Source organism: Vicia villosa, unplaced genomic scaffold, assembly GCF_029867415.1.
Source record: "Vicia villosa cultivar HV-30 ecotype Madison, WI unplaced genomic scaffold, Vvil1.0 ctg.000074F_1_1, whole genome shotgun sequence".
NCBI classification, from domain to species: domain Eukaryota; kingdom Viridiplantae; phylum Streptophyta; class Magnoliopsida; order Fabales; family Fabaceae; genus Vicia; species Vicia villosa.
Window position 1 is genome coordinate 628,292 of NW_026704998.1, and position 15,023 is coordinate 643,314.

Below are 15,023 nucleotides of genomic sequence, written 5' to 3' on the forward strand. Positions count from 1 at the left end.
TTGATCCTGACGGCCTTGTGACAATATACCCATATAGTCGCAAACGCCTCTTCATATTGGCCAGTCCCCAAAAACTCGCCGCCGACTGCCTCTACACGCGCCCTCATGCGTCTCCAGTCTTACCCGGCATGGATCTCACACGCAACCTCTCATGCAGCACGTGACAACTCATCCGACAACCGTTTTTCGTTGATGTTCACAACCCTAATTCCTTTTACAAAAGATGCAATAACTCATGTTGACCAACACAATAATTTTTTCATGATCATGGCACTTGTCGGACTACCACTAGAACTTGATTTCGTTCGTTACAAGATTTTATTAGGATCCATTGTTTCTAATTATGAAGCAGTTAGTGAATAATTGTCGTGCTTGACTTGACCTCATGCTTTTGGACCATTCTCTACCACTGAATCATCTACTCTTGCTTCCCAATACCACGGTCGTGGTGGACTAAACAGAGGTTGTGATGGTCAACGCCATGGTATTCGTGGTAACTATTGCAATCGTTACAACCACATCGAAGTTGAATGTCTATAAAGGCAAGAGAACAACAACGACAACCACTGGTTATTGTTGTTGCTAAAACAACTATCACCAAAGATGTTATTATTTCCGCCCCTAATTACAATGAGTTCCTTCAATTCAAAGTAGCCCATCAGCCATTATCACATGCCTCTGTTGCTTAGTATGATGATCATGTAGCCTCTATTTCTACATCCTCCCTTGGTCCGTAGGTCGTCCTTGACTCTGGTGCCTCTGATCATATGACTGGTAATAAATCTATTTATCTCACTTGTCTTATTCTGATTCTTTGCCTTCTGTCACTGTGGTAAATGACTCTAAAATTAAAGTTCAAGGTTGGTTTGTCACACCCACTTCCAAACTTGCCTTTAGACTCTGTCCTTTATATTCATGGTTTTCCTTTTAATCTAATATCTATTAACAAGCTCACTCGTATTATTGATTGTTCAATCCTTCCTTATGATAATTTTGTTTATGTCGTGGATCAACATACATGACAGACAATTGGAGGAGGAAGGGAGTTCGAGGGTTTGTATAATCTATCTCCATCGGTGTCATGTTCTTCTATTGCTTCTTAAGACCTTACACATCAACATTTGGGTCACACTAGCCTTAATAAAATGCGTCTTTTAATTCATAGTCAATTAGGAAAACATACTCGTCACACCTGTTAGACGCTGGCCTTAGGATCTAGAGGGGGGGTGAATAGACCGTTCACAGTTTTACGGATTTAAACGACTTTTCAGCGGAAGTGAATTCTGAATCGACTCGCGTCTATTCCGAACCACTATCGAAACGATTATATATGTGTTTTAAAAAAACCAGTCAAAGACTTGAAGTAAATGATAAGAGTATATGTTGCAGAATCAAAGCGTTTCTCTTATTGAAAATCAGATTAACTTTTTGTATGATGGACAATGTTTGCAATGCAGTAAGAGTGATAGAAACAAATATACAAACACTTGGTGATAATGATCAAATTGAAGGTAATTCAATGTGTGGTGGATTGTGATGTTTATGTAAGTTCTTAATTCACAATCTTAACACTCGAATCGTTGATCAATTTGCTATTATAACCAAATATGAACAGAATGTAAATGAAAAAGTAAAAGCGACAAGAACACGATATTTGTTTAGGCAGTTCGTCGATCGTCCTCGCTACGACTACGTCTGCCCCCAATTCCAAATTGAAATTGGGTAATCTTTCATTAATGTTGAAAGTAGTATATACAAAGAAGATAACAAAGCGATAAACGATAAACCAATTATGTCGATCCTTTGAATCTTCTTCCCCCTTAATCTTGACCAAGATCAAGGTTATCCAAGAGCTTCACTTTGATTCCCTTCTGCAGTGTCTTGATTCCTTGAACTCCCCGTTCCTCAATCGTTACACTCAGCCGAATCCTCAATGAACGCCTCTTGATAAAAACCCCCAAGAACCACCCGTCGTGGAGGACAAAACCCGCAGATTTTATTCACCAACAAACCCCACAAACCTTCACCCACTAGGAATCTTCAATTCCGTTCCATGGACGTTATCGAACTCATCACTAACCCGCAACGCAAGAATGATTATGTGTAATTGTGTTGGAGATGATGAAGAACGAAGATGAGAAGCGTTTGTGTATCTTTCAGTCGTTGGTGTTGCTTGAATAATTACCCTTGCACAATATATATGATTGCATAACAGTTAGAACCAAGAAAAACTGATTTTTGAACTTTCTTGATCAGTTAGGTCGACCACTTGTAGTGCTTAGGTCGACCTAACAGAGCTTGCAGAATTTTGCTCCCAGTTAGGTCGACCTGTTGAAGGAGTAGGTCGACCAGAATCCTCTTCTGATGCATTCTGGGGACATTTTCACAGATTAGGTCGACCTAGTTGATGTGTAGGTCGACCTAACAGGCTGGTATGTAAAGTTCATCAATTTAGGTCGACCTAAATGATGTATGGGTCGACCTAGCAGGAGTATATGAATTTTTCTCCATTTTAGGTCGACCTGGGTTGATGGTAGGTCGACCTAACTGCTGCTTTTCTGCATTCTTCTTGTTTTGCTTGTGTTGAGTCAACCTTTAAACATATAAACATAATGGGTTGACCTATGAGTGATCAATGCTTGCTTTTCTTTAAGTTTTCTGCTTCCGTCTTGTTGTTTGAATGCTTATTTGAGTTTGCCATGAATCAAAAACATCTTTGAGTGTAATCTTGTATTCACATACTCCCCCTTTTTGATGATGGCAAACCATTCGTCTAAGCTTTGGTAGTAAATGATAAAGACTCAACAAAGCTCCCCCGTACATCCAGCATCTATCTCTCAACAGGGCAATCTCTCAACAAAGCTCCCCCGTACATCCAGCATCTATCTCCCCCTTTGTCAACATCAAAAAGAGAAAACAAGAGAATAGAAGAGTAACAAGAGAACCATAGATAACAATGCTAGCATGTACAGTATAGTAGATAAAAGGTAGTTAATGATAGCATGAGACACATATGTGAGCAAGAGCAGTTTTTATGCATGAAGTCACTATAAGCATGTTAATTGATAGCATATTATAGTATCAATATTATTTTTGGAAGTGAACAACAATTACGTTACCGCTTTTTCAATATGACGCCTGGCTTGATGATGAACTACCTTTATGCTAAGAAAAATGTTAGCAAGAAAGATATATATATATATATACATAAAGTAAAGAAATAATATTAAGAGAAAACAAACGTAATTAGCCCAAATTAGAGATATCGAGTATCCCTAATTCCCTACGAATGTTGAAGTATTGCTCCGTTGCTAGAGGTTTGGTGAAGATGTCAGCTAGTTGCTTCTTGCTTTCTACATGTTCAAAAGTAACGTCTCCTTTCTCTACATGATCTCGTAGAAAGTGATGCCTTATTTCAATATGTTTGGTACGTGAGTGTAAGACAGGATTTTTACTCAAGTTTATGGCGCTTGTGTTGTCGCACATGATAGGTATGCGATCAAGCTTAATACCAAAGTCAAGAAGTTGTTGCTTGAGCCATAATATTTGTGCACAGCAGCTTCCAGCAGCTACATATTCTGCCTCAGCAGTGGATAATGCAACTGATACTTGTTTCTTACTATGCCAACTTATCAATGAGTTTGAGAATAGATGACACGTTCCACTAGTGCTTTTTCTATCGGATTTGCAGCCGGCAAAATCTGAATCGGAGAATCCTACCAAATGACACTCATTTCCTTTTGGATACCATAGGCCATATGTAGTAGTTCCACGTAAGTATCGCAGAATTCTTTTGACAGCTTTCAAGTGAGATTCTTTTGGACAAGATTGATATCTTGCACACATACACACACTAAACATAATGTCTGGTCTTGAGGCAGTAAGATACAATAGTGAACCTATCATTCCTCGGTATAATTTCACATCAACCTCTTTACCTTTCTCATCTTTGTCTAGATTTGTATTTGTTGCCATAGGTGTGTCAATTTCCTTTGCTTCACTCATTCCAAATCTTTTGAGCAGCTCCGTACAATATTTAGTTTGATTCACAAACGTTCCATGACTGAGTTGCTTGATTTGTAGGCCAAGGAAGAAATTTAGCTCACCCATGAGACTCATCTCAAATTCACTCTGCATAAGCTTAGAAAAGTCTTTGACAAGTTTTGCATTAGTCGACCCAAATATAATATCATCTACATAAATTTGGACTAAGAGAATATCCTCATCTTTTCTTTTAATAAAGAGAGTAGTGTCAACTTTACCTCTAGAGTACCCTTGACTAAGGAGAAATTTGCTCAAACGTTCGTACCAAGCCCGAGGGGCTTGTTTAAGACCGTATAGAGCACGTTTCAGCTTATAGACATGAGTTGGATACATGTAATTCTCAAAGCCGGGTGGCTGAGCAACATAGATTTCTTCATTAATATAGCCATTTAGAAAGGCACTCTTAACATCCATTTGGAATAGTTTGAAGTCTTTAGAACAAGCATAAGCAAGTAAGAGGCGAATAGCTTCGAGACGTGCTACAGGAGCGTATGTCTCTTCATAATCAATACCTTCCTCTTGATTATAACCTTGGGCAACTAATCTAGCTTTGTTTCTAGTAATAACACCGTTTTCATCAAGTTTGTTACGAAAAACCCATCTAGTGCCTATTACTTGATGATCTCCCGGATGAGGGACTAAGTCCCAAACATCATTCCGTTTAAATTGGTTTAATTCTTCTTGCATGGCCATTAGCCAATGCTCATCAAGTAATGCATCCTTAGCGTTTTTCGGCTCAACTTGTGAAACAAAAGCAAAATGATGACAGAAGTTACTTATCTTTGAGCGTGTTGTAACGCCCCTTGAGATGTCTCCTATTATATTGTCAATTGGATGGTCTTTCACATTTGTCCAGGCCTTGGGAAGTTCTTCATTGTTTGAGATGCTTTCTCTTTCATTTTCATTGTGAGACTCATCTTTCTCTCTCTCAGCATCTTTCTTTACAATACTTTCATTCTCATCTTCCTTATCCTTGACAATGTCTTCAGTGGATGGACCTGCACCATTAAATGAAAGACCTTTCTCGACATATTTTGCATAAGATTCATCAAAAGAAACGTGTACTGACTCTTCTACTATAAGTAATCTCTTATTATATATCCGATATGCTTTGCTGGATTGTGAGTAACCTAGGAATATGCCCTCATCAGCTTTAGCATCGAATTTGGCAAGATTATCCTTACCATTGTTCAAAACAAAACACTTGCAACCGAATACATGGAGATGAGATACATTTGGTTTTCTACCTTTTAGTAATTCATATGGAGTTTTGTTCAGTATAGGACGTATTATTATCCTATTCAAAACATAACATGCTGTACTAATCGCGTCAGCCCAGAAATACTTTGGTAAATTACTCTCATTTAGCATTGTTCTTGCCAGCTCCTCTAGAACCCGATTTTTACGTTCAACTACTCCGTTTTGTTGAGGTGTTCTAGGAGCTGAAAAGTTATGCTCAATTCCATGTTTATCACAGTATTTTTCAAAAAGAATGTTTTCAAACTCTCCACCGTGATCACTTCGAATTGCAACTATTTTGTTGTTCATTTTGTTTTGACATAATCTTGCAAATTGTGTGAAAGCTGGAAAAGTTTGATCCTTACTAGGTAGAAAGATTGTCCAACAAAATCTCGAGTAATCATCGACAATGACAAAACCATAGGTGTTTCCACCTATGCTTTTAGTCCTTGAAGGGCCAAAGAGATCCATGTGAAGTAGTTCAAGAGGGCGTGATGTTGAAACCACGTTCTTAGATTTAAAAGAGATTTTTGTTTGCTTTCCCTTTTGACAAGCATCACATAGATGATCTTTTGAAAACTTCATTTTGGGTAAGCCGATTACTAAATCTTTTGAGACAACTTTATTTAATAAGTCAAAATTTATGTGGGCGAGACGTCTATGCCAAAGCCATGAGTCATCGCCTAGAGCAACTAGACACTTGGTACTAGACTTAGATACCTCATCCAAGTTTAGCATGTAGATGTTGTTTACTCTTAAGCCCTCAAACATAATGTCTCTTTTCTTAGTATGTTCTATTGTGCATCCAGAATTTGTAAACATTACTTTAAAATCTTTGTCGCACAATTGACTTATACTTAAAAGATTATGTTTAAGACCTTCTACTAGCAGCACATCAGTTATAGTAGTGGTAGAAGGGTTACCTACACTTCCTTTACCAAGTATGGCTCCCCGATTGTTATCTCCGTAGGTGACATACCCCTTTTTCTTTGCTTGAAACTCAACGAAAAGAGATAGGTCTCCAGTCATGTGTCTTGAACATCCACTATCAAGGAACCACAACCTTTCGGCAATGTCAAGACACTTTTCCTGCAAGATTAATTTAAAGAGGGAGGTCCCCAATTTTCATTGGGTCCTTGGTAGTGAGTACACAATTTGTTGCACTTAGGCAACCATTGAAATACTCCTTTAGGAACTAAAATTCTCCTAAATTTGCATTTTTCAATGGTATGTCCCTTTTTGCAACAATAATGACAGGTAATATGATGAGAATATGGAGTTTTGCTAGTTGATACTTTTGGTACAAAAGTGTATTTACTATATAAGGGAGTATACGATCTTTTGAACTTGTTTGGATCAACTGCAAAAGTCACTTTTGGTTGTAGAGCCTTGTCTAACTTGGCTTTTAGATCTCTCACTTCTTTTTGCCAAATGTGACATTTCTCACAACCAAACCATGATGTAGGATCTATTTCAACTTTGTCCTTTTGAATGTCTAGCATAGATTGTTTTAAAGCTTCCATATCCTTTTCGGTTTTCTCAACTTTTGATTCAAGATATGAAAATATTTTCTTATTTGAGGCCAAAAGTTTGAAAGCTTTAATTGCATCTCTATGTAATTCTTCAAAAGCAAGTTTTAGTTGAGAATGAGATACCTTATCTACGAGTTCAGGTTTAAGATGACTTACAGCTTTCTTTTTCTTGTTTTGATGAGCCATGAAACATAGGTTTGCTAATTCTTCTTCATCGCTTGATGAGCTTTCACTAGATGAATCACTTTCCCATGCTATGTAAGCTCTTTTAGATTTGTTATGACCTTTGCTTTGGTTCTTCTCCTTTTCTTTCTTAAGATATGGACAATCCGGTTTGTAGTGACCGGCTTTCCCACAATTGAAGCAAAGACCTTTGATCTTTCCTTTGTTGTCGTCATCTTGTTTGAACATGTTTGATTGCTTTCTATAGTTGATCAAGCCTTTGTCGGAATGTTTTGCTCCATTTTTCTTTAGATATTTGTTGTATCTTCGCACAAACAGTCTCATTTCCTCATCATCGGAGTCTTCGTCATCACTTGTGTCACTATCCTTTGGCTCTCGTTTTGAGGTCTTGGAGCTCGAAGCTTTTAGAGCTATTGACTTCTTCTCTACCTCTTTCTCCATGTTCTTTTCTTTCTTTGTCCTCTTCTCATGCATGTCAAGGCATTTAAGATGCTGTTCATGTTCCTCTAGTTTACCAAAAAGAGTGGTAATGTCTAAAGTGTTGAGATCATTTGCTTCCTTAATTGCTGTAACTTTGGGTTGCCATTCCCTGTTCAAACATCTTAAGATTTTGTTAGTAGCAACTGCATTGGAAACAGGTCTATCAAGAGAATTTAATCGATTTTTCAGATGAACGAATCTCTTCTGCATGTTTTCGATGGATTCACCATCTTCCATGTGGAAGAGTTCGAACTCTTGAGTTAACGTATTGATCCTAGCTAGTTTGACATCATCCGTTCCCTCGTGGGCAACTTGCAATGTGTCCCACATAGCTTTAGCTGATCTACAATGGGAAACACGATAGTATTCATCAACTCCTAGAGCTGAGATTAGAATGTTTCTCGCTTTCCAATCGTATGCATATCTCTTTTCATCTTCAGCATTCCAAGTATCTTCTGGTTTTGGAACAACTGCACCAGCTGCATTTGTCATGGTGATCTGAAATGGACCATTGACAATAGCTGTCCAGATGTTCCTATCAATTGCATTGATATGGACACACATACAATCCTTCCAATAGCCGTAGTTTTCGCCGTTGAAAACTGGAGCTCTATTATGAGCCCCTTTAGGTCCGGAAGCCATCTTTCCAATAAGTGTTTCACGTAGCACGGAATAAACCAGAGCTCTGATACCACTTGTTAGACGCTGGCCTTAGGATCTAGAGGGGGGGTGAATAGATCGTTCACAGTTTTACGGATTTAAACGACTTTTCAGCGGAAGTGAATTCTGAATCGACTCGCGTCTATTCCGAACCACTATCGAAACGATTATATATGTGTTTTAAAAAAACCAGTCAAATACTTGAAGTAAATGATAAGAGTATATGTTGCAGAATCAAAGCGTTTCTCTTATTGAAAATCAGATTAACTTTTTGTATGATGGACAATGTTTGCAATGCAGTAAGAGTGATAGAAACAAATATACAAACACTTGGTGATAATGATCAAATTGAAGGTAATTCAATGTGTGGTGGATTGTGATGTTTATGTAAGTTCTTAATTCACAATCTTAACACTCGAATCGTTGATCAATTTGCTATTATAACCAAATATGAACAGAATGTAAATGAAAAAGTAAAAGCGACAAGAACACGATATTTGTTTAGGCAGTTCGTCGATCGTCCTCGCTACGACTACGTCTGCCCCCAATTCCAAATTGAAATTGGGTAATCTTTCATTAATGTTGAAAGTAGTATATACAAAGAAGATAACAAAGCGATAAACGATAAACCAATTATGTCGATCCTTTGAATCTTCTTCCCCCTTAATCTTGACCAAGATCAAGGTTATCCAAGAGCTTCACTTTGATTCCCTTCTGCAGTGTCTTGATTCCTTGAACTCCCCGTTCCTCAATCGTTACACTCAGCCGAATCCTCAATGAACGCCTCTTGATAAAAACCCCCAAGAACCACCCGTCGTGGAGGACAAAACCCGCAGATTTTATTCACCAACAAACCCCACAAACCTTCACCCACTAGGAATCTTCAATTCCGTTCCATGGACGTTATCGAACTCATCACTAACCCGCAACGCAAGAATGATTATGTGTAATTGTGTTGGAGATGATGAAGAACGAAGATGAGAAGCGTTTGTGTATCTTTCAGTCGTTGGTGTTGCTTGAATAATTACCCTTGCACAATATATATGATTGCATAACAGTTAGAACCAAGAAAAACTGATTTTTGAACTTTCTTGATCAGTTAGGTCGACCACTTGTAGTGCTTAGGTCGACCTAACAGAGCTTGCAGAATTTTGCTCCCAGTTAGGTCGACCTGTTGAAGGAGTAGGTCGACCAGAATCCTCTTCTGATGCATTCTGGGGACATTTTCACAGATTAGGTCGACCTAGTTGATGTGTAGGTCGACCTAACAGGCTGGTATGTAAAGTTCATCAATTTAGGTCGACCTAAATGATGTATGGGTCGACCTAGCAGGAGTATATGAATTTTTCTCCATTTTAGGTCGACCTGGGTTGATGGTAGGTCGACCTAACTGCTGCTTTTCTGCATTCTTCTTGTTTTGCTTGTGTTGAGTCAACCTTTAAACATATAAACATAATGGGTTGACCTATGAGTGATCAATGCTTGCTTTTCTTTAAGTTTTCTGCTTCCGTCTTGTTGTTTGAATGCTTATTTGAGTTTGCCATGAATCAAAAACATCTTTGAGTGTAATCTTGTATTCACAACACCTATTGTCAACGAGTAAATAAAGTGTTTCATCACCTTTTGCTTTAGTGCATTCTGATATTTAGGGTCCTAGTAGTGTCAATTCATCTTTAGGATATTATTACTTTGTAACTTTCATCGATGATTTCTCACGACGCACTGAGTTATTTCTAATGAAAAATCGTTCAGATGTTTTCCATATATTCCAAGAATTTTATGCGAAAATTATAAACCAATTTGACACTTCCATAAAATTTTATGCACTACTAATGCTCGTGAATATATGTCATCAAAGTTTCAATCTTTTTTAACATCACAGGGGATTATTCATCAATCATTATATGCTCATACACCATGACAAAAAGGTGTTGTTGAACGAAAGAATCATCATTTAGTTGAGACCGCAGTGACTCTTTTACTTAACCACAACGTCCCTTCTCGTTTTTTGGATGATGCTCTCCTCATAGCCTGTCTGCTTATCAACTGAATGCATTCATCGGTCCTTCAAGGTCAGATTCCTTACTCTATCTTGAATCTGCAATATAATCTCTACCCCATTCCTCTTCGTGTCTTTGGTTGCACATGCTTTGTTCTTGACCTCAGTCCAAGTAAAGATAAACTTTCATCCAAATATCTCAAATATCTTTTTCTAGGCTACTTACGTATACAAAAGGGTATTGTTGTTTTTATCTCCAACTTCAACGATATATTATTTCCTCTGATGTCACATTCTTTGAAACTTCCCCATTATTCTCTACCTCTGTATCACCTTATGGGAATTCACACTCATTATAGTCCCTAAACCTCCATTATAGATTTACCATCGACAACCACCTCGTCCATCAGAGGTAAGATATGATATTGATCCACCAACACCATCTCTTACTCCAACTACTCCTCCAGTTATGTCACTTGAAATTGACCTTCCAATGGCATTACGAAAAGGTATTCAGTCTCATCGTCCTAATCCTAAATATGTTTGTGTTTTAAATTATGACCATCACTCTACTTCCCATGTCTCTTTTATTTCTGCTTTGAATTATGTGTCTACTCCTAAGTCTACAAGTGAAGTTATGATTGATTCCAATTGGCTTTAGGCAATGGTGGAAGAAATGGATGCATTGAATTAAAATAACACTAGGAAAATTATTACTTTACCTCTATACAAAACTATAATGGGATGTCTATGGGTTCATACAATGAAAGTTGGACCAGATGGTCAGATCGATCATTTCAAAGCTCGTTTCATAGACAAATGATACACACAAATATTTGGTCTTTATTATGGGGACACTTTTTCTCTGGTGGCCAAGATTAGTTCAGTCTGCCTTTTTCTTGCAATGGTTGTCATTCATCATTGGTTGCTTCATTAGTTGGACATTAAAAATTCCTTTTTGCATGGAGAATTAAAGGAGGGAGTTCATATGGATCAACCTCCAGGTTTTATTGTTCCAGGAAATTCTAGACTAGTTTGTCAGCTTCTTCGTTCTCTTTATGGACTAAACCAATCCCCACGTGTATGGTTTAGTCGCTTCAGGTCTGCCTTGATATAGTTTGGTATGAATAAATGTGAAGTAAATCATTATGTTTTCTTCCTTCATTCCTCCATCGGTCGATGTATCTTTCTTGTTGTCTATGTTGATGACATTTATATCACTAGAAAAGATATAGAAGGTATCCAACGTCTCAAAACTCATATTTCCAAAAATATCCAAAGAAAATACTTGGGTCCACTCTGATACTTCTTAGGCATTTAAGTTGCCCTATCCTGACCATCAACCTCCCCTTCGATGAAAATGCCTTGCTTATTTCTCATATAGTCTATATGTGGTAATTCATAATAGTGAGTAAATTGTTAAAACATCTTGTACGACATCTTCGCTTTCTTTTCTACTTGACACCCCTAGTTGACACTACTATTAAGATCTTGATCACACAGTTGACTCTTGCTGATTAAGCTAGTAGATAATCCTTCTACATCATGAGGCTCAGGCACACCTGGACTCACCATTTTTATTATGCCCTTGATTCTTCCTCTAGTACCATCATAACTATCATTTATTGGGGATGCTCTAAGAGCTATGTAAGCAACTTTGGACTTCCATTCATTCTCTCTTGAACCTTCTTTCCATTCTTTCTCTCCAGTCTTAGTTTACTATAGGACTGAGGATAATCATATATTTTGTAACAATTAGGCCTTATATGCCCATATCTACCACAATGAGTACATCTCCAAGACAAGTTCTTGTGAATTTTGTGATGAGGCAACACATGTTGATCTCGATGTTGGGGAATATGGTCCACCATAAGAACACTAGTCTTCTTCTTAGGAGGAACAACCTTCTCAGAGGGGATTGTGTTTTTCTTGATCATGTTGGATTCAAAATCTATTCCCTTTTGATTTCTAGACTTATTTCCAATCTCTACTATTTTATTTAGCATTTTTAACCATTGTTCAACATACACACATATTAATCATATCCTCACTTTTTGAGTTTAGTAAGACTACTTCTTCTTTCAGACTTGTGATGATTGAAGTCAGCATCTCCTTTTCCTTCTGATGTATGCCTATAATTCACTTATTATTCCCCTCATATAAGTATGTTTCCTTCCACTTTGTGTGTAGAACCCCATATGTTACAGTAGGTTCTTCTATAAACATGTCTTCATCATTTGACACACATTTTCCAACAAAAGCTAGTTTACAGTTTCTTCTTCTCTCTCAGAATCAGACCAAGTGATTGAGAATCCCTTTTTTAGTTTCTTTAGGAAGGTAAGACATTCATACTTGATGTGACAAAATCCTTAACGTTTATAATAGTTTAGCCTCTTTCCTTTTATATAGTTGTCTTCATCCTTATCCTTGTTTTGAAGACTGATGTCAGACACCTTGTCTTGACCATTTGTCCTCCATTGTTTGTCCAACCGTCTCAAAGCTTTGTTGAAATTTCTACCAACTAAAGCTATAACATCTTAAAAACTCTCTTCGGCATCCTTATCACCTTGATCTATATTCTCTTGAGTATTGGATACAAAAGTTACACCTTTGATCTTCTTTTTTATCTTCCATTTATAGAAACTTCAAAGGTTTGTAGGGACCCTATGAGTTCATCAGCATCAACCTTTAAGGTGCTTATGTCTCAGGATTCTTCTATAACAATTACCTTCATGTTAAACTTCTAAGGTACATATATGAGAATCTTTTTCAATAGCTTCTCTTCTGACATCTTTTCTCTTAAATCAAAAGAGATGTTAGCTATATCATACAATTTGATGTTGAAATCATATATGGATTCGTCTTCAATCATCTTCATATTTCCAAACTTAGTTGTGAGGAGATGAAGCCTTGACATCCTAACCTTGGATGTTCCTGCATGAGCAATCTTTATTATCTCCAAAGCTTCTTAAGCTTTAGTACAAGTGTTGATTGGTATGAACGTATTCTTTTCAACACCGTTGAATATGGCATTCAAGGCTTTTTCGTTTCCTAGAGCTTTATCATCTTCATCTTAGGACCAATCAGCTCCAGGCTTTAAGCATGTAGAATCAACTTGAGAAGTGATCACATGATGTTTACAGCCTTTAACCACAGTCTTCTAAGCGTTGTAGCCTATGGATTTTAAGAAAGCCTCCATCATGACTTTACAATAGTCATAATTTGTACCATCTAAAACATGTGCCCTGTTAACTGAACCTCCATCTTTAGTCTCGTCCATTTGAATAAAAAAAGTCCCTCTTGGAGCTCATCCAAACAGAATAGTGTACCTGCTTTGATACCAATTGAAATTCTGTTTCTGAGGGGATAGATGTTAGACACAATGATAGAATAACTAGCCCATCATGTTAAAACAAACTTAACACACAAATGGATAGCAATACAGAGTCAATGTAAAATCAATAAACAACACCAGATATTGGTAACCCGATTCTATAAAACCACACCTACGTCTGAAGGGCACTCTGCCCAAGAAAGAAAATTCATTATCAAAACTTTAATACACTTAGTCTTGTATGAACACCAACCCCTTGATGCTCAATGCCTCTTCCTAACACTACCCAATGAACTTCTATTTAGGAATCCTCTTAAATATGAGAACCTTTCTCACTTTCTCTCAATCACTAATCTTAAGTGATCAACTTCAATAACAACCTTATTGAATGCTGAATTTATAACTCAACTAAGACAAACCACAACTATTCCTAATTACTCAAAGATAGAGTGGTATACACAAAGATTCTACCCTAACCCTTATTATGGCATTAGCGTAGAATACAAGTTACAAAGACTCAACCCCTAGCATAAAGGACCTATTCTTTATGCACAAATTCCATGTCTCAAACGTGAGATTGAGCCTCCTTATATAGAAATGTCTCATGGGCTTTTATTCCTTGGATATCTAATTTGATTTAGTCCAAAAAATAGCATATTCAGTTGGATATGATCTTCTCCATGATTGTCTCCAATAATAAGATATGATTTTTTATATTTCAAATTAAATTTTAAATCTCCCTTTAAATCAAATTTGTGCATCTCCAGTTGTCAAAATATCTCAAACAAACATTGTTAAATTAAATGCAGCAAATTTGATTCGATCCCAATCAGAACTAGCACACCAAGCAACATCCGAATAGCCCACTGTCAAGGCTAGATGTTGCATTGCACACATGTTGAAGCACCATGTTCAATATGTTGCACCAGTACATTCCAATTAACTTTTCAAATTGAATATGTAGATCTTTCATGTAGAGTGAATCTTGGATAGAATAACTTAGAACCATAATTGCAATAACATATGTTTGTTGTAAGAGACCAGATGTTGTAGCACACATGTTGGAACATTGGGTTCCACAAGTGTACCCTTTGCACCAAAACTAGCTTGAATAGATCCATGTTGTTTTGCATAATGTAGCCAATCAAAATGGAACTTCACGATCCCTTATCGTCGTGGCAATTGGAGACTAAGGTCGACACTCAAGAATCAGAGCAACATTGCAAGTTACAAGTTGGGCAGCTCCAAGGGATGTCGAGGGAAACTTAATAGCAGTATACGCGACAAATGTTGTAAGATTGGGATTAATAGCCCGAGTCGGGGACCAAATTTGAAACCCTGAGCAATGGCTATAACATATAACTCTTGTAAAGAGTCCATTTTATCTACGAACACCCATGTAAAAAATAGGACTCCATCGTCACCAAAGATCTCTTTCCCCGCCTCATAGCCAAGTACTAGTATGCAGATTCTAAATCCTTCTTCATCATAGTCTCTTCAACGGTAAGAGAATCCAGTTGGACACTATACGAGTAAGGTTCAGGATGAAAGT